The sequence below is a fragment of the Mauremys mutica genome, chromosome 2 (genome assembly GCF_020497125.1).
Source record: "Mauremys mutica isolate MM-2020 ecotype Southern chromosome 2, ASM2049712v1, whole genome shotgun sequence".
In the NCBI taxonomy this organism is placed as follows: Eukaryota; Metazoa; Chordata; order Testudines; family Geoemydidae; genus Mauremys; species Mauremys mutica.
The window spans coordinates 173,798,843-173,819,080 of NC_059073.1; positions in this window are offsets into that span (position 1 = coordinate 173,798,843).

Sequence of the window (20,238 nt, forward strand, 5' to 3'; positions counted from 1 at the left end):
TGAGGAACATAGTTTAAACTCTCTTATATAGTGTAATAATGTTTCAACATCTCAAATTCCAATTTAAAGATTTATTTGTATCTTGAGTCAAGCCAATATTTGCTTCATGATTTCTCATCAATAGATCAGAGTACAAACTCCTTTAAAAATGGTTTGCAATTGCCCTTGGCTGGGCAAAGAAATTAATCCTGAGAAATTGGAAGAGTACACGTGTCCCATCTTTGAAATGCTGGTATGTTGACGTTGTGAAGATTGTGTCATATGAGCATTTCATTTATAAGATTAATGACACAATTGTTGTATTCTACATTCTATGGGAGAAATTTATTGCTCATATAAAGATTAATGCAGATGTTCCAGTGAGAGGTAGCTGAGATCACTAAGGAGGTATGCTGCAGAAATGGTGTGGAAGTACAGGATTTTGTTTATGGTTAAATATTTATTTCTTGATTGTTCATTGTAGTTTGTCTACATCTTACTTTGACTTGTATTTAATCCATGTTGTTTGGCTATATCTTACTTTGACTTGTATTTAACTATACACTTATGTATGGTTTTGTAAAAATGTTTTTCAAATAAAAAAATCTGTATCTCATTATGGTTTAAAAGTCATTCTTTATTTTAAATCCATCCCAAAATTGTTAAAGATCATTTAATGCTGTTCTATAATACTGGGCAACAACAAAATAACTTTGATTAGTTTTCTATACATCCTGTGTAACAATACTTTCCTATTTAAACATTAGCAGGAAGATGAATAAGAGATGAATAAAGGAGTCTTTTCCAGCAATAATTTTATGAATTTGTCAACATTAACAAACAAACAAAAATAATCAAAACAAAGAACAACAACAAATTTCCCCAAACCAACTGTTTTCTGTTTGGATGTTTTAAAATCATTCCTAAATTACCCAGTTATGTTTGGCAGACTGACTTTGGGAATTTCAAATTGTGGCATTTGAAATTCCACATTAATTGACTTTTTAAGGAATGAAATGGAAATCAGCCTTTTAAATGATTTTCTATTTCTGACATTGAGCCAGAAATCTATAGCTCCTGGAAGTGATAGAAAATTAGTAAGACTTAATAATAGTCATGTGTGGGTAGTTATTTATACATCTAAAATAAAATAAAAAAATCCTGTGTAGTGTTTTAGACTAGCATCTGTAAATTATAATTGTTTCAAATATGTCTCTTGCTAAAAAGTTTACAGATGGTGTGTTTTGTCATTCCAGCCCCTATGTGTTTGACTTTTCAGTATTTTTACAAAGGTCCAAAATGGCCAGCTTGTCTTATGTTTATCTAAACCTTCTCCTACTGTGAAGGCCAAAAGGAATAACTATTCCAAGGGATAAATTCCCGGATAAAAATATTAAGATAATTTTAAGGGTAACTGTAGCATTAAAAATGTATTTTAATTGGGGGATCTGATTGCATTGACAACTTTAAATCTAACATTTCCTAACTTTTGTGTACTTTATGTTTCCAAGTAAATATTTTTTTATGAATTTCTATTATATTATTTACTATGAATTCAGTTATGCTATTTTGGTAAAGGCCATCTTTTTTTCTGTGTTTGTACAGAATCTAGCACAACAGGATCTTTGTCCAGCACTGGGGGTGGGAGGAGTGTCCATGCATTATGGTACTATCATTAATAAATGATAACAATAATAACAGCCCTACTTCAGGCAAAGTCACACCAGCACAGAGAAGCATGGGGAGGAATTCTGCCTCTGAGTTGGTGTATTACTCTTTCAGCTTTATGGAATGTACCTGGGGGTATGTCTTAGAATGCAGAGATTGCAGTTGTGCCCAGATCTTATGAAGGTTGAACAAGGGGCAGGGACGCTGTCCTTGTACTCGGTCCTTAAATTCAGATATGATCCAGACATAATCTGGCCTTACATGTTAAGCATGAATAGTGAGCCCTAAACCCTAGAAAGGCAAGAAATTAAAAGTCAAAGCATCAGCACTAAACACAACTCTTCATAGTGTAGAGGCTATAGGGGAGGCTTCCAATGGTCAAGGTTCTTCTAAAGCAGTCACTTCAACCAGCAGCATGAGGTTCAGATATTTGCGTCACAATGCAGTGTGAAGGACATCACAATATCATGAAATAAGCTCTCTATGGTTGAGACACGACAACTTTGTTCTTCAAGATTTAGTCTCAAATGTTTGGTTTGACAAACTTTGCCTGAGCCCTTCAATTGTCCCTGGTCCTACATGTGCTTATGGTGGAGAAAGAGTTGAAATATTACTCTGCACTATTAGGCCATAATTCAGCAAAGTACTTAAGGACATGCTTTCTTTTAAATATGTGAGTAGTTCTACTGAAATCACTGGGATTACTCACATGCCTAAAGCTAAACAAGTGTGAGCAAAACTAGATAAATTGGGGCCTTATATAGGAAGTATATACTGTTCCATATCCTGACTCTGGCAGTGGTCTATTTCCTGTGCTTTTAGGAAGCTGAAAAACTCCTTTAATGCATTGGGAGAATTGAGGAGGAAAATTCCTACCAGATTCTTGTAGTGGCAAGCTTATGTCATGTGCAGGTGTCATTACTCTTTTCTTACTAGGAGCAACTACAGATTTCTCACTGGAACATAGCAACATAGGACTGGAAAGGACCTCCTGGGCCAGTGTGTTTGGGACCCTTCTGTCACAGGCAACCACCATTATATAATCTCACTCATAAACTTATCATACTCCATCGTAAAACTAGTTAGGCTGTTTGCCCCCACTATTGCTACAGGGGGGCTGATCTAGAACCTCACTCCTCTGATGGTTAAAATCCTTCTTCTAATTTCCAGCCTAAATTTGTTCATGGCCAGTTTATAACCATGTGTTCATTGGTCATAAAATTAAAATGTTTGCATCCATACAATATTATGATGTAACATTCATCCAGTTTTTGGGAAGCTTTACTTTTGAAGATATCCATATTTAGAGCAATGAAACACATTTGCATATTTATGTAGTATGCACACTGCATGCAGTAAGAGTAAATTTTTAACAGCGAGAGTAATTAACAATTGGAACAACTTAACAAGGTCCGTGGTAGATTCTCCATTAGTGACAATTTTCACATGAAGATGGGATGTTTTTCTAAAAGCTATGCTCTAAGAATTTTGGGGGGGATGTTTTATGGCCTGTGATATTCAGGAGTTGGACTCGAAAATCACAACGGTTCTTTCTGGCCTTGGAATCTATTAATAGTGCTCTTTGTTACAGGTGGATACAAATTCTTCTGTAGAAATATTATTCTGGTAAACAGCAATCATATACAGATGTCCCCCAGGTTACACAAACCCGACTTAAGCAAATCTGCACTTATGGAAAAAAATTGTATGCTAGAAATAGTTGTTTTTTTGCATAATTGTCGGGTATACATTTCCAACTTATGCAAAATTCGAGTTATGCAAGGCGTTCTGGAACCCTTTTTCCTGTATGGAATTTTTCATGAGTGTTTTGGCAGATGTCTATAATATAGCTGTGGTATTTGACAGAAAGGAGTCTACAGAACTTAGACCCACTGTTTTCATTTCTTAGTTCAACAGTGAGGCTTCCTCAAGGGATTGAACCAAGTAGAGACTTCATAGTACAGGGACAGAAGGTATTAAACACAAGTTGTGTAAAAAAGAACTACTCAACCCACAAACATTCATTAGATCATGATCTTCTGCATTCCTTCTTCACACCATTTGTCATATCTGACTGTTCATTATTATGCAGTCTAACACTGAGCAGATTACATTTATTAGTTTACACATCAGTAACTACAAAATTGTTTATATTTATCACACCATTGTTCATCATATGCAGAGGAATATGTTCACACACATGGTAATAATTTATACCCACAACAATCACTCAGAATTCATATGGCAGCAGTCTGTTCGTTATTAGGAGGATTCCAGATATAAGCACTTTATCACCTTAAAAAAGAGTGACATGAGACAAAGGTCATGAGTGACAACTTTCTGGTTTTTTTTTTAAATATATTTAAACCTATATTACCAGACAGCATACTAAAATTCTAGCTCTTCCAATGGAAAGTCCAACTACAATGCTATTTCATAGTCACTAACATTTATAATTGCCTGTAGGAAGTGAAGAGATATTCTGTGGTAAAGGTAAGATTATAAAGTTTTCAAATCTGGCCCAGTTCTACCATCTTTACTCAGGTTTGACTTCAGTGTGACTATCTGCGGCATAAAGTACTACTCAGTGTGAGCAAGGGTGGCCGAATCAGGTTCATAGGGCTAAACTGTTACTGGGACAGTGTGCCTTAATGCCCTTGTATATGCTCCCCAGATTTTCATGCTCACTCTTCCTTAGAGGAGGTGGAGGTAAATAGGTGGGGCTTGAGCAGAAAATAAGTTAGAACAAGCATGAAAGATAACATAATTTTCTGCTGGCCTATTCCAATAGCAAACTCTAGTTTTCCCCCTGCAAGAGATGTCTCTGAGTCGCAAAGCCTCCCAGGGTTACTTCTGGATTGGTGCAGCCCTAGATCATGCTATGTCTAAAGGCACAGTCTAGCTGTAGTGAAAAAACAGTGTGAAAAATTAGTCTTCAGAATTATTTCACTCATTTGGGCATTTGATCCAGGTCATCTGATAACAGAATATGCGTTTATATGGCCTATTTCTACTTTCATGTAGTCAATGGCAAGACTGCCATTGATTTCAATAATGCAGGTTCAGGACCTTGGAGCTAGATCTGGAACTTAGTCTTAACTGGGGTTTAGGTACCTGGTCATCAGAATTTAGGTGGCTTACTCATGCCCAGTGGCAGAAATTTAGGCAACTAGTGGAAGCTTAAGCAGCTACAGGGTTAACAGCAGCTGAGCATAGGTTTTGAGGATTGTGACAGTCAAGTGCCTAAATCCCTTTGTGGCTCTAGCCCCCAGTCGTTACCATTTACATGTTTAAATGATGGCTGTAAATATGTAAAACTGTCTCTAGTCTCATGCCAATCAGAGAATTTGAAGAACATGATAAGAAAAGAGCTACTTGTACTTTGTTTACAGGGAACCAATGGAAAAAGTACACTTTTTTCTTTGTGTTAAAACAGGTTGTGATCACTGTTGCTAAAATAAAAAAAAAGTTCTTTACACAATAAATCAAAGCAAAAAATACACACGTAGAGATCATTCTTGAACCTCAGTCTGACAGCGGCACCACAGTATGACTCATCCAGGCATCATACTCAGCCAAACTGTCAGTGTCAGTAGAGGCCCAGCAACCTTTCTTAGAGAAAGGTTGAAGAAAAGAATTTTGTATCATTTCCAATTATGCTGCACAAGAATTTGCCTGGAAGCCTTACTTGACAGATTGGCCCCTATTCCCACTATGATTTGTGCTACTGTGAAACAGGCGCCCCTAATGCATGGGATGTGATATAATGACAGGCCAGTGTCAGTTGGGTTGGAAAGTGATTCACACATGAAAATGTGGGCTCTGCTCCACCTTTCATGCTTTTCATATTTGCATTTGAAGCGTATACAAGCAGGACCCCAGACAGAAATGACAGACAATTAAAAGGTCATTTGATGAAGGGAAATATATTTGCATGCCACATGACCTCTGATAGCAGACAATATTGTAGGGCATGCAACAATGTCTTGCTATCAACCTGTGAGCCCAAAAAGAATTATATTAAGCCCTGCCAAGAGGTTAACTTCTTTGCTGCAGGAGCTTTGTTCTGACTGTGTATTTCTTATCAAAACTTTAGGATTCTTTTCTCCTGGGGAACTTAATCTTTCAGATTTAGGTCAGGAGGTATGATATGTAACACAAAGGAGTAAATACTATAAAAATTCTAGGGGGCAAACTAGACACGGTTTTTAGAGTTCAGCTAAGAAAATCATGTCTCATCTGAACTCTGAGAATGCAACTGTGGTGGATAAAAATTCCCATTAAAAAGATTATGTAGAAGAATATGAAAAGGTCTTTTGGGATTTTTTTTTTAAACTGAAGAGATGGCCTTTAGCTCCTGTTGGAAAAAGTGACAGATTAATGTTTTATGACCCATGTGTTTTGTAGGGATTTAACAGGAAGAACCAAGTCCTGGAGACACTCTTTTTACACCAACTGAGAATCTGGCTCTACATGTTTTAATGGCAAACCTATAATACCTACAGTTATTATTGTATGTGTAAACTTTGGGATTTTAAAAAGTCATTGGTACATAAAAAGGATGTTTACTTTGGCAAAATAAGTATCTTTGAAATAGTAAAATTATACAGTTCATCTCAACCAGATGTTTAATATCCTCTTTTCTGAAAGCTGGGCCTTATATTGTATGAGAATACAGACAGATGCTTTGTGGCACTTCATTACTGGATTGATAGCACATTTATGTTGCATAAATGGCATTGCAGAATAATGTTTGCAATATTCTATGCCAAATGCAGTCTGAAATTGCTGCAGCATCATAGAACAGATGGAACTTAAAGTAGTTTCCAAGCTCAAGTCTGTTTCTTTTGATAACCTGCTTCAAGGATGGTTTTAAGTAAACTTCCAAACTTTCCTGGTGCTAAAAATGTGCAAATATCACTATAAAAATTGTAGTGAGCATTAATTAAACACATGGAAAGCATCCTGTTATTGATTTTATTTTTAAACCTTTTGAGACTAGAAGATTGCCTGTACCACACCTGAAGCGGGGTGGGAAGGATGGACATTGTCCGGAGTGTCAGAGGAAGGTAGCAGTGCTTTATGGGTGTGTGGGGGAAGGAGGTCAGAAACTGCTGAAGAAAGGTGGGTGGGGATCAGCTTGGTGATGCTGACTCATCCCCTGGGAATGTAAGGGTGGAAGGTTTAAAAGGTGCGACCAAGGTGTTAGAAGTGCTTTCTCCAGATAGCAAGCAAGGCAGTCTTCCCTTCCCTTGAGGTGGCGAATATTAGGTTTGGTTTGGACCTGCTGTGGGCATTGTGCTAGTTGCTCCTTTTAGGGAGGCTGGGAAAAATTTTTCCATCACCACTAGATTGGCCTAGGGGGAGTGTGGTTTTTTTGCCTTCCCACAGCAGGTATCAGGGAGGACTTATTATGGTGAGGAGGAAAGGGGGTTAGGACCTAGGTTTCCCAGGGCTGGGTTCTTCCAGCCCCAGAATCAGACAAACACACACACACATATTAACAGCAGCAAAGAGTCCTGTGGCACCTTATAGACTAACAGAAGTTTTGGAGCATGAGCTTTCGTGGGTGAATACCCACTTCGTCGGATGAAGTGGGTATTCACCCATGAAAGCTCATGCTCCAAAACTTCTGTTAGTCTATAAGGTGCCACAGGACTCTTTGCTGCTTTTACAGATCCAGACTAACATGGCTACCCCTCTGCTACTTGACATATTAACAGAGCATGTCTGAGAGGACTGGATTAATCAGCACTCCCAAGCTGACCCCTTATATGTCCCTGGACTCAGTAGGCTGAGTCAAGCAGCATTTCCAACCCCCCTTACTTATAGTCCACCTTAACCCTTCTATGAGGGGTGGTGCATGATAAGGTCCAAGCCATGAGTTTGCTGGGGGACCTGGATTGAAAATGAAGGGGGGCTAGTAGAAGCCCTGGGTAGTTATTTGAATGAACATGGAGTTGCCTGCAGTGTACACTTTTATCTGCCAGGTTGTCCCAGACATCTAATAATAAAGTTGTGGCCTGATTAAATCCATAACAAGTGTCTCTTGCCCTTCTTTCAGGATAGCCAGACAAAGAATGTTTGAAACACATTACTGAAGCTTTTGTGCTGTAGGGAAGAAAATATTTTGTATGTTTGTGCCCTTTACATTTAATTTGAGAGAAATAACATTTCATCTACAATCTTGTGTCCCAGCAGGAAATAGGCCACTGGTAGGGTTGCCAACCTTCCCAGTTTGGCTGGGAGTCTCTCAGAATTGGGCTCGATCTCCTGGAGACTACTGAAGCCAATCCAGGAGATTTTAGGCTGCTAAAAGTCAGGCGGTGCAATGGGGCTAAGGCAGGCTTCCTCCCTGCCCTGGCTCTGCGCCACTCCCAGAAGCGGCCAGCATGTCTGGCAGTGGCTCCTGGGAGGAGGCGCAGCCAGAGGGGTCTCTGCTTGATGACCCGACTCAGAGCACCAACTCTGCAGCTTCCATTTGCTGAGAACGGGGAACTGCGGCCAATGGGAGCTGCAGTGGCGGTGCCTGGAGGCAGGAGCAGTGCACAGAGCCTGAGTTTAGGAGCTGCTGCCAGACATGTCACTGCTTCTGGGACCCACCTGAAGTAAGTACCGCCCAGATGGAGCCTGCACCCCAAACTCCCTGCCCCAGCCCTGAGCCCCCTCCCACACCCAAACTCCCTCTCAGAATCCACACTCGCTCCCTCGCTGCATCCCCAGCCCCCTCCAGCACCTAAACTCCCTCTTGGAGCCTGCACCCCACACCCTCTCCTGCATCCTAACCCCTGGCCCCAGCCCTGAGCCCTCCTGCACCCAAACTCCCTCCTGGACTCTGTACCCTGAACTCCTTCCCACAGCCCAACCCCCTGCCCCAGGCTCAGCCTGAAGCCCCCTCCCACACTCTGAACCACTCAGCCCCACCCCCCAGCCCAGAGCCCGCACCCCTCCCACACCCCAACCCTGTGCCCCAGCCCCGTGAAAGTGAGTGAGGGTGGGGGACAGTAAGAGATGAAGGGAGGGGGGCTGGAGTAAGCCAGGGGGTGGGGCTTCGGAGAAGGGTCAGGGCAGGGGTGGGGCCTTGGAGAAGGGGTGGGACAGAGGGTAGGGCAAGGGTGTTTGGGTTTTGTGCAGTTAGACAGTTGGCAACCGTAGCCACTGGCTGGCAATTTTTGGTTAGTGGTGCATGCAGCTATGACTGGAAGCAAAGCAACCATCTTTATTGATGCTGCCTGGCTCATGTTCATAGCTAAGTAACTATAAATGATGTGAAAATGTAATTTTCTAGAATTTTAGTTTGTTGTATTAATTTTGTGGAAATATTCTTTGCCTCCTGTTATCGGTGATGGTTATTTTTTTGTTAATTCTTCTTCATTAGAACTATGTCCTTTTCACCTCAGTCATTCCAATGAGTTTTGGGGCACTTACTTTCCAGAGTTTATCTTAAAAATAAAAGTTAGCAAAGAAGTAGTTATAACCTCATAGCATTTCTGGTATTTTATCTTAAGGACTGGAGTAGAGAATTGAAGATTGTTTTATTAATCTGTAGCCCGAGACTGTGTAAATTCCTGTTTCCTACTGTATCTTGGATCTACCTTGTTTTCTGAAGCTGGTTTGCTGCTTTGGGGAGTTAGGAAAAATGACTCCACTGATGCCATTTTAACATTTTAAGGACAGAGAAGAGGCAGCTCTAACTTCTTGAGGGCAGTAGCAAAGCCTACTCTGAAAAATGTGTGGTAGCCCTGTGAAGAATCTAGTGTTCACAAAAGACAAAGTTTATACCAGAAGTCTAGTTTCTGCTAGAATGAAACTATGAGCCCAAAGATTCTCAGCCTTCCAATTAAAATATGCCATCTAAGAATAAAAGAAAAATACTTTGCACACCAGAAACTGGTGCAATGTGAAGAATTCAAACTTCATTGTCATGATAATTTCTTGTTATTTTTTTATAAATGAATAGATGGGACAACTGAGTTTCAGCAGTGCACATTATAGTCTTCATAATGAGATGAAACATAAATGTTGTTTGTGATATCGTTTGCTTAGGTGAGACCCTGACAGACCTATTGAGCAACTTTTTAGCTACTTGGTCAGGGTAGAAGTCCTGGTTAAGATAATAAATTGGTCATTTTAAAGCTTCTATTTTTTTTGTTTTATTTCATTTTTTAATTTTTTTTGATGAAATTACTTACATATATCTACCTGAAAATTCCTAAGGGAATTTTATCAACTTTTTTTCTTCTTTCCCCTTCAACTGAAATCAAGATCAGTTCACAAAGCACTCCATTACTTGGTACGAGGAACAAATGTATTGACATGATTAGCAGTGTTTAGAACATCAGTTCACAGAAGCAAGAAAGTTTACAGACTGTAGCATTAGTCTTTTGAGCCATCAAACCAAACTCTTGTTTTACCTTTCTGAGACAGAAGAGATTCTTAAATTGGATAATTGTCATTTTCCAGCTCTTAGTGAGGCCAGAAATCACTAAAAATCTCATTTAAACTTTCCGTTCTAGTTCTCAAGCAAATTTACAGCACAGGTCAGTCCTTTAGCAAGATTTAGCAAGGGAGAATAGAAGAATATAGTAAAATGGATTTCATATTGCTTGTAATAAATTTAATTTTGGGCTCATGATGAGGATGATTGACAGGCCTGATGACAGAAATTCTCTATTTAGAGAGCATCTGCAGCAAGGGCAGGGGCAATTTCCAATTATCCTTAAGCCTGACCTGGTGGGACTAGCTCTAAGCACAGAAGGGTAACTTGTTCTCCTATTCCTCTGCAGTCTTTGGCTGCTCTGCTAAGAGCATCAGTAATTTGCCCATACAAAACTGGATGAAGCCTACCAAATAGCAATTAGATAGTAACTACTTTCATTCATTAGTGTCCTAAAATAGATTTGAACCACCACCCTGGAGCTGAAAGGTTTGATAATCTATTGCCCATCCTCTGAGCCAACCACTACCTACTGTTTATGCTTTTCAATGTATTTGTTGGTATTTTTAACTAATGTTACTATTTTAAAATGTAGACAAGCAGAATTTTACATTTTATTGTCTGCCTCCCCCCCTCCCAGTCTCTCCATTGACAATCAATGGTGCAAAACATTTTTTCTATTATAGGCAGCATAGAAATAGATCATACAGATATTTATAGTGGTGTAATTATAGCACTTGTAACACATATTGTGGGGGATGTGGAAAACTTCAGTACTTTTTAAATTAAAAGTATGACTCAGATTCCCCACTCATTTTTGTATCATGACTTACTAGGACTGAATGGGGTTAATTTCTTGTCCCGGACATGGTAATAAGACATGGGGCTGGTCATAGAAACATGTCTGGGTCGCTATGAATGAACTAACAAGAACTGTTTACATATGAATGGAGTTACCTTGGAGATATAATGGAAGACCAATGACTGGGCACTAACTTTTAATGGCTGCCAGTCAGGGAAGGCAGAACATGAAAACAGCATGACTAGAACTAGAAATAACAAAGCAAACTGTAGGAAGAACTCTGCTGCCCGGTGCAGGGAGGAGAGATTTGAATCTTGGAGACAGGTTGAGCTGCCAGCATGGACATACTTTGCTTTTGCGTTTCCATTCTAACTTAAGGACCTAACACACTGTACTCTAGTTGACTAATAAATAATGATTTATTTTGGAAAGGCTTTCCTGTGTCACTGAAAACCTCTGCTGGTTTCATAACTCCCAAGAGGATTAAGTCTCCAACAGTAGGTCGATACAGCTGAAGGGACTGCTGTGAGAAACTGAGGTGCTGAAGCCAGTGAACTAGTCTCAGTGTGGCAAAGCATAGTAAAAAGTGGACGCATATTGCCTACTACTAAAATAAGTATGTCACACTGTCTGGAGTGGTTCATGACTGCGAGTGCCAAGCTCACGGCAGACTGTCAAGAAGCAGAGCAGAGACCCCAAAATGGTGGTGTGTTCGGTAATTAGATTTCAACAACCCAGTAACAAATATGAATTCTTGAAGCACTATAACAATCCTACCACAAAGTCACAGAGGTCTCCTTGGGCACTCCAGTCTATCTTGCTCTCCAGGCAAGCTGGATTTACTGATAGTTGGTTGTGATACACCACAGATCACAAAATATTCAGGTTGCTCCCAGTCCCAAGAGCTGAGTCACTTTCCTCAGATCAATTTACCTTAGATCTCACACCAAAGACAACACTTGTAGCCAATCCTATAGTAAACTAACTAAAGATTTATTAACTATGAAAAAGAAATGAGAGAGTTATTACAAGATTAAAGCAGGCAAGTGTATATGCCCAAATGATTTACAGTCCATGGTTTTAAAAGGTGACAGAGTTGTAGTAATCTGTCAGCTCTGAATGTCTTTTAGGGCTAACCCAGGTTGACCCTAAGGATCTCTGCTTCTGTTTGGTAGTTCCAGCCTTGTGAGAGTCAAAACAGAAAAAGAGAGATGAAATTTTTTTCTTATTAGCTATTTTTATTTCCTTCTTCAAGAATTCAAGCAAATGGGATGAGCCCTTTTGCATATAGCCTCTTCATGGGTGTGAAGGAGCAGTCAACAAAGTCTTTGTATTGTGATGTCCCACACTGGCTTATTTAGTTTTGGTAGCCTTCTTGATGAGCAAGAGACCACCCACCCCCTGGACAGGTTCACAGTTTCAGAGCAAACATTTTTTACAATTATAAAGCAAAAACTTTATAGCATATGATAAAGCTATTATAAGTGAGATTAATGCATGGAGCAACTTACAAGCATTTCATAAAGTCTAATCACTAAACACATCATTAAAAGTTCAATACCCTTCTTAACCATACTAACACACAGATGAAACATACTGCTTTCCCGCAATGAACTGATCAGTGCTTAGCTGAAGCCTAAAGCCTTGGCAAGAGCTGGCACCTGGTTTGCCAGCGTCACATGGTACATTCCTGGAGAGACTGGATAATAGTCAGGCTCGCTCACCCAGAGGATCCATGACACATACAGTAACAGGTACAAGATGGGTGAGGTAATATATTTTATTGAACCAACTTCTGTTGGTGAGAGAGACAAGCTTTCAGTCTTACACAAAGGACCTGAAGAAGAGCTATTTGCAAGCTTGTCTTTCTTACCAACAAAAGTTGGTCTAATAAAATATATTACCTCACCCACCTTATGGCTATAATATCCTGAGACCAAAACAGCTGCAACAACACTGCATACATATATTTACAGACTATTACTATATTTCATTGTGTAATGCTCCTTTTTCAGTGTATTATAACCCAATTCTAGATGGGCTAATGCATATAATCACTATTTTCCCACATATTATTACAAAAACCTAAGCTGAAATTGTTTAAAATTCTTTATTTAGGATTGAATCAACCTCCAGTTCCACAGACAGTTTAGACTTGGTTGCAATGCCTCAGAATGTGAGAGCCCTCCCACAGCCATGTCGCCTCAGGATATCTTTCTTGTGTACCTTATTGATGATATCTTGGAGCTGACTGTAAAAATCTTCAGTTTGCTCATCGTCATAGTCTGTTGTAGGGGCGTAGACTTGTACCACTGTGATATTAAATAGTGATATTCTTCTCTGTGGGTCCAGGGACAGAATAGGCCCACTGCTCCTCCTGCATGTCATAAGAGGTGACTAAAAGGGGTCTGCCTGGAGAGGGGTGGGCTCCACCAAGTTAGAAATTTGCCCAAGACACACCATATGATGAGCAAATCAATGATATCCATACTGGACTGATCGCAGCCCAGGTTAATAATGACTGTGCCATCCGTCTCCCACCAGGGCAGATGTGACAAGTATACTATTGGTGTAACCCCAACAAAGAGGATCGATAGAAGAGATAACATCACCATAGCCACATGGAGTGTATGGACATTGAGACAAATAGGGAGGTTGAAAGAACTCACATATGAAATGGAACAATACACCTGACACCTCCTAGGAATCTCTGAGGTCAGATGGAAGAACTTTGGAGAGGTACTAACAGAAGAAGGCCATGTACTCTATTACAGTGGAGAGGACAAACATGTCAATGGTGTAGGATTTCTTGTGCATAAAGATATCAAGAATTCAGTATTAGGATGCCACCCAATGTCCAGAAGGCTTATTTCCATCCATTTACTTGGAGTAAAAGGGTCATTGAGGAAGTGAGAAAGTCAACCACTGACTTGCAGACTCACTACTTGCTTTGGGTGATGACTAACTAAAACTATTTTATAATCTGGAAAGTACCACTGATGGGCACATTATTAATTGTATAGCAATGAGCAACAAAGATTATTTTTAATAATGAGACCCTGGAGTAGAGAATGGCTTCAGATCATTGTTAGTTGGCTTAAACAACTTAGAAAGACTACTTCAGTGAGCTTGTTTTTCTATAAGCAATTCTTCAAGACAGCTATATTAAAAAAAAAGGTTAAAATACCCAGGGACTTTCACACATAATATTGTCAGCTTCATACCTACGAAAAGAGAGGGAATTTGATGGAATTTTTTAGATAAATGTGTTTTAATTATACCTACTAATTTTTTTATATTCACACATTTTAGTAGACGTATTTATTAATGAAGATAATTTATTGAATTAGCAGGGTTATACAATTAATATACTACAACAAAACAAGATTAAAGAATTAAACTAATTTTCCTACTAGCCCCTACTCTTCATACGTGTTATACGCCAGATATGGATTCTAAATATATTAAACAATAATACATGTTTTCTTAATTTTATAGTGAATGGACATTAACTAAATGGAAATCAAATATTTAGATGTCTACAGTGCACATATGGGCCAAAATTTTCAAATACTTGTGTGGGTGTAACTGGTATTTTGTGTTGCTGAAAGCGTGGCTCATCTTGTTGCTCGTGGCCTTTTCAAAATGTGAGCTCCAAAAAACCTCTGACCATCCTGGTGGTGGTGTGGAGCAAAAGCTGGGGGCAGGAGCATGGTTGATGGTGTGACTGCTTATGTGAGATTTTCAAAAGTCTTAAGATGTGTGCAGACAGGTTTTGCTCTTGTAGTGGTGCCTCTGGTGATACTAACTCAGCTGGTGCAAATCAACACATTCACCTGAGAGCCAAACATATACAGCACAACCATATTTCCCATTACACACTGAGTAACAGACCACCAAACACACAGGGCAGCATGGATTGGAGTGGGCTGTGTTGGGGGGAGGGGGATGTGATGGGTGGGTTTTGGCTGGGAAGGAGGGTGGTGGCAGAGTAGTACTCGGTATACATTCTGAGAGGTTGCAGGGAGGGCTAAGAGGATGGTGGTTTTTTTCATTGTATGTGTTTTGTTCTGTTTTCTTTTTTTCTGTGAGGGGCATTCTGATATGGCTGCTGGTTCGGCGGGGGGGACACGGGGAGAGTGTTGTACAGCTTCCAACCATGATTCCTTTCCATATGCTGAAGCAGGTGAGGGAGAGCTGGCGGAGGACAAGGATGACACTGACACAAAGAGGGTTCTTAAAATTACATAGAGTTTAAGGCCAGAAGGGACCATTAGATCATCTAGTCTAAACTCTTGAGTTGCACAAACCATTAATTTTCACCCAAATACCCCATATTGATTCCAAAGACTTCAGTTAAATTACAGCTTTTCAGTCATCAGGAGATTAAACTGTTTTGTGCCACAGAGAATGGGAGAAATGGTGGAGTCCCCAATGCCTGAGGCCCCTGCAATTGCAGGGAATTGATTAGGTCCCTTCCAGTCTCACCTAGGGGAAAATTCCTTTCCAACACCAAATCTGGCAATCAATATGACTCTGACCATGTGAGCAAGGGACACCAGCCAAGCATTTAGAAAGGATTCTCTGTACCACCACAGAGTACCAGTGTTCAGTACCAGGATACTTTTAGCCAATTGTGCATTTGTGGAAAAAATCCTTCCTGATCCTTGCAGATAACCATCTGAAGCCTTGAATCATGAAATTTGGTTATAGCCATTCTCTTAATGCAGAGCTGCAAATGTTATAAGCATGCTGAGAGCAACGCATGGCCCATGAATGAAGGGGCTGAATGGGGGACTCATAGATTCACAGGTTACCTGGCCAGAAGGGACCACCATGGCCAACTAGTTCAACCTTTCTTCACCCACCACCCACACAAACATGCAAAGGCTAGAATTTCTCACAGAAACTGGATTAGTCCTGGATTTAGCCATCTAAAAAGTAGAGGTGGATCCTTGAGGATTATTCAACATTTCTTCTGTGTAGAGTCTTCATGCTGTGATTGTAAGAGCTCTGCCATTTTCTGTTGGAGGTAATCTGCTAAACTTGTAAGTTGTTCATGTTTTTCCCCCGGCCCTTGCCACCAGTGTTCTCAGAAAGGCCCCTTGTTAGTACTGTTGCTCCATTTTAGTGTAATGATACTGTGATCATTGTGCGTATCACTTTCGTGCAGGAGTGCTGCCAGCTTTTTTGGCGCCCTAGGCAGCGGAAGGTCTGGCCACTGTAGTCGCCGCCCCCCAAATGTTAGTGTCCTAGGCGACTGCCTAGGTCGCCTAATGGGTTGCACCGGCCCTGCTTTCAGGCCAGACTGGCCTTTTCAAAAAACACAGGAACAAACAAAAAAAATCACATTTTTTAGCTCATCTGGAGAGATAAAAAGGGAATGAGAGAGAGAGAGAGAGTGAGAGAGAAAGAGAGAGAGAGAGAGAATGTGTCCTAGCATTGCACAATCCATCCAAATATTTTCTCCCTCCTGCCCCTACCCTACCAGTAAATGCACAAGCATCCGATTTTTTTTTAAATTGATGTGTTTCTATTAAATGACTCATTTATCAAAAAATCGGATCATTAATATACACAGAGAGGAATCTTAAAGAATTTTGTTTACAGAACTAGACTTGCTAGTGTTACCAACTACAAAGGAATGACTGCTCAGTGACTGCCATTTTCTCCTGATTTTTCTAGTTGGTAAAAGATTTTTATAAAAGCTGTTCTCCGCAAAACCATTGCATAATCACAGTACCCACACTCATCCTCCCTGCACCTGCCGAGTACCTGACTTATCTTTGAAAATTCCCCCCATCGTTATAAGTAAAATGTGACTTTTATATGTGGGGCAGAATCCAGCTCCCAAGGAAGTAAATTGAAAGACTCTCATTGACTTCACCAGAAACAGGATTAGGCCATTTGGCGTTAACACATATGTGCAGTTTATTTGAAAATTGTGGAATTACTTTCCCAACTCTTAAACATTATCAGTAGGGAAGTTTTTTTGTTTGTTTTTAATTTTTAACAAAATTAAAGGCTTCTTTATTTGTTTTTTTCTTTTAGTCTTTCTTCATTCTGTTTAAAAACAATCATAATTTTCAACTTTGCAAAATTTCAAACACTATCTTTTGTGCTTTATAAAAAAGGCATTTCACTTTTACAAAGAGTTTAGGGCCTTTTAATGTTTAATTTCTAAATAAACATGAAGCATGATTTTTTTTTAATAAAAAAGTCTCCAAAATTGTGAAGTACCAGAAATATAGGATTACTGTACGATCCCTGGTTGATCACAAATAATTTGCAACAAGCTACACATTTCCCTTTACTAGTGAAGTTATTATTTTGCTGTCACCAGTAGAATGTACTTCAGGTAAATAACAGATAAAAGAAATGAAAAAATATATAGACACCTGCTTTGTATTCTTTTCTCCATTTCATGATAATTTATTAATAATTCTAGACACAATTCAAGAAAGACTTGCATATCAATTTTATTTGTTCTCTGTGGGGCTTATTTTGCAAATGCATAAAACACACTCTTTTAATGTCTCTCATATATACTCAACCTCTGGGAAGTCAATGTTAACTATAATAATGTGCATACTGCACATGCACACTATAATACATATGTGACTAGATATTGTATGTGTGTTTGTGTCTCTGTGTCTCTGCACATACTTAGGATGGATTCCATATTTTATTCTAACCACCATCCCTGTTTTGCTCAATTGCTCATATTTTTTTTCTCTCTTTCTCTCTAATTAAACTCACACAGGTACAGGATTCATTTGGTGAGTTTAAACATTCATAGTTTTAAAAGTTGTGAACTAACTTTCTTGGAAAATAGCTAAATTTGAAAGATTCAATTAGATAATGGGCCAGAGCCTCAGCTGGTATAAGAGGGTGTATGTCTATGCCAATGTAGACTAGCTAAGAATCTGGTGCAAGCAGCTCAGTGGATTTAATATTATAAATGTTTAAAGTTGACATATGCATCCTGAAATGGGAAAACGTTAAAAATAGCAACCTGAAAATTTCAAGCTGTCCAAAAATTTGAGATGGGCATAGTTTTTCAGAAAGCCCAGATTTTAAAATAGTCAAATTTTAGAGAAGGCCAGAATCTGATAGCTCCCACAGTTTGAAACAGCTGAAATTTTGAGATGGCCCAAAAGGTTGCTGAGACCAAATTTTAAAATTGGCCAGAGTTTTAGATGGTCCAGTGGAGTCACGTTGCCAGGGGTGGGGCAGGATGGATACCTGAGGCCTATTTGTTCATCAGAGGAATGGTAGAGGCACAGGACTAGGGACCCACCAAGTATGTGGATCGGCTACATAACCTGTTCATTATGGGAATGGAGCAATGTGGGAGAATCCCGAAAGGGTTAGTCTTACCATGGAGAAAGGATCTATCTGTAAGGGGTGATCTGGCTCCCTCAGTCCATCACTACTATGAACATGGGATCAATGAAAACTTCTAAAAATAACCTACAAATACCTATTCCATACAAAAATATGTTTCAAGTTAAAGGCCTGCTATCCACTGGAGCTTCCAATTCAAAAGCAAGAGCTGTGTGCCCCACTGTGAAGCTGGAAATCTCCTTTTTTCCCCTGTACGCACACACAATATCAGCTCTTAAACTTGTCACTGGTTGAGGGCTGAATATTTCCTGACCTTGGCCTAAGATTTTTTGAGTGGAAAAATCCATATTTGGGGAGTTTTCAAAGAAACAAACATTTTGCCTGATTGTTTTAAAAAAATGTCATTTGTGAGATTTGGAATGTAGGAGAAAATTCCTGTGGGCCAAATGTAGGTGAAGCATTCAAAGGTCCATGACAAATTTATCATGCGGTTCTGGTGAGGTTTTACTGAATGGTAAAGTTTTTTCTCCTCATTTTGAAATGGTAAATGTGCCATCTTAACTGTGTATTGTAACACGGTAACATTAAAAAAAAGAAAGGCACGTCTCCTGAAAAGAATATATTCCTAGCCGAAATCTAGAATACCATAGCTATGCTTCTTAAAAAGAAAACACTTGGAAAATTCTTCCAGGAATGTTAAAGAAAGAGGATAAGGCAAACTATGGACTTTTGCAATATTTTGTGAAAAATATATTTTTTCAGTTAACAAATACACTGTTCTCATGTTGTGAGTCATTTTCTAATTGTTTTTCTAACTTGAACAAGTCAAGGAAAATTCCTTTTTGTGTATATTTTCAAAGATCAGATTTTTGATATATGAATCAAGATGAAGAGTTATATTTAACAGAAACACATCCAACTTCTTTTTAAAGAACTAGACTTGCTAGTGTTAAAAAAACTAGAAAAATCAGGAAAAAAGACAGTTACTGAGCAGTCATTCCACTGTTATACAGGTTCTAAGGTTAAGAATAATCTCTGGACACTTGCTTTGTGGAGGGCTACTGGAGATTTCAAGCATTACAGAGATCTAATCTCAGCCTCTCAACATTCACATCCTAGGGGCAAGTTCTTTGAGTGACATTTATGTCTGGCTTTCTTTCCCTCTCAGATGCATGTGGTGGCATGAGGGTATACTCCCTTCATCTTGTGCATAGAACTATCATTAGTTCCTCATATGCATTTATGGGAGTTTATGTCCTGAAATGCATTATATTTAGATATGGTATTGTGTTCATATGTTGTATGTAATGCATGTGTATGTACTGTGCATGTAGCAATCTGCTTATGAAGGTGTGTGAATGTAAGTGTGTCATGTTTTGGGTGCAATCCAGACCACTGAGAGACTGTGTCACCCCTTGTCCTGTAACCCTAAGGCCTTGTCTACACTACAAGACTATTTCGAATCAACTTAGTTCGAATTTGTGGATTCGACCTTATGAAGTCGAATTTGTGTATCCATACTAAATACACTAATTCGAATTTCTGAGTCCACATTCACGGGGCCAGCGTCGACTTTGGAAGCGGTGCACTGTGGGAAGCCATCCCACAGTTCCCGCACTCCCCGTTGCCCATTGGAATGCTGGGTAGAGCCCCCAATGCCTGCTGGGGGAAAAAATGTGCCGAGGGTGGTTTTGGGTAACTGTCATTATTGAACCGTCACTCCCGCCCTCTCTCCCTGAAAGCGCTGGCGGGAAATCTGTTCGCGCCCTTCTCTTGTCAGTTACAGCGCGTACGCCACAGCACTGCGAGCATGGAGCCCGCTGCGATCATCGCTGCACTTATGGCCGTTGTCAACTCCTCGCACCTTATCGTCCACCTCTTCCACAGTCAGCTGCTGAGAAATCGGGCGAGGAGGCTCCGGCAGCGCGGTGAGGACAGGAATTCACAGAGTGGCGCAGACCTCTCACAAAGCAGGGTACGCCACGCCGTGGAGATCATGGTGGCA